This window comes from Malus domestica, chromosome 02, assembly GCF_042453785.1.
Source record: "Malus domestica chromosome 02, GDT2T_hap1".
Classification (NCBI taxonomy): Eukaryota; Viridiplantae; Streptophyta; class Magnoliopsida; order Rosales; family Rosaceae; genus Malus; species Malus domestica.
The window spans coordinates 15,264,336-15,265,834 of NC_091662.1; the positions used below are offsets into that span (position 1 = coordinate 15,264,336).

At 35.3% G+C, this 1,499-nt stretch overlaps 1 long non-coding RNA gene across 1 annotated transcript; it reads right to left on the reverse strand.

The window, feature by feature from the left end:
• Window positions 1–288: 288 nt before the first annotated feature.
• LOC139193054 (uncharacterized) lies at window positions 289–847 on the reverse strand. Its single transcript, XR_011577561.1, has 2 exons — window positions 745–847; window positions 289–491 (listed from the first exon to the last, which is right to left on the reverse strand). It is a non-coding gene; the product is annotated as an uncharacterized lncRNA (long non-coding RNA).
• Window positions 848–1,499: the final 652 nt, after the last annotated feature.

The window sequence follows — 1,499 nt, forward strand, 5'->3', positions numbered from 1 at the left end:
CACATGTGTATAGTAATGTGTATAGTAAAGTATCACATGTGTATACTATATACTCATAAGCTAAATAGTAATGTTTTGTAATTTTCCATTGAAGTAGCTCTATAAATAGAGCACTTCAATTGTGCAAAGAGGAGTGGATGAGAAGAAGAAACAAAAGAGAAATATATCTAATAGCAATAATATACATTACTTCCTCTGCAACAGCTTGTGTCGGTATATTACTCTGTAACTGCTTCGTTCCTTCACCGAGTAAAGGTTATCTCTCTATAAATTTTGCCTATTTATAACAATGAAAACCATTATAAATAGATTCAATATTCAAATAGTAGATGTCATCGATGACCACATGAATCTTTTTGTTTGGTTTTGTACCTTCATCTACCAAGCTACTTTTACCCTCGCGTCTTGCGTACAGTTCGACCACTGCTTTGACTGTTAGATCGAAGAGTTTTTCAGTGTAATCGGCACACGAGATGATACATCACGTGTCACTGTATAAATAGTGAGATATGTGTGTTAAAAAGTTAAAAAGTTAATAACTTAAAAAGTAAAATTTCCTACCACTTACATAAAAATATATTATGTACGATCCGTGTTTCCATCACAATAAAAAATTTCTCCGAAGATAGGAGGAAAGTGAACACTTTACCCCCAACTTAACCAGTAAACTCAAGAAAAACGATATCCATATTCACGTCACAATAAAAAACTTATCGGAAGAGAGGGGGAAAGTGAACACTTTACCTCCAATTTAGCCAGTAAACTCAGCAGTTCCTTCAAGTTGGCAAATTCCAAGTTCCAATCCCACAATTATTGGTTGCAGCTTGAGAGAGAGAGAGAGAGAGAGAGAGAGAGAGAGAGAGAGAGAGGGAGAGCAGTTCCTTCAAGTTGGCAAATTCCAAGTTCCAATCCCACAATTATTGGTTGCAGCTTGCAAGCTTGCGTGCTTCATCTGTCGTCCATACTCCATACACAGTTGTAAAATATCTAGTGATTAATTAATTTACCCAACTCCCAGAAGGATACGATTTAGCCCTCCTTTCTGGACTCCTGCTCACCACCCACATGGTATGTTTGAAGGAGGTATGTTTGAAGGAGGAAGATTATCTGCCCTTTTGTTTGGGAATATTTTTTATTCTCTCGTATCTTGTAACGATTAAGTCAAGTCAATATTTTATATTAATTTTTTTTATAAAGATAATAAAATAAAAAACAATAATAATATAAAATATTGACGTGGCTTAACCGTGATCGCATAAATAGAAGGAGATAGAAAGAACACTCAAACAAGAGGGCAAACAATCTGTCTCCATGTTTGAAGTATGAACACGTTTTAATCCCAACCCTACATGATTCCCTTTTCCGGAAAGGGATGTAGAGGATACCTTCCACCTAATCCACCAAATAAAAGAATTCGTGCCGTTGAAAATTGATCAAACTGCTACAAACAGGGATTCACTTTAAAAGTTATAATAACTTTAGCCGTTAGATTAAATTTC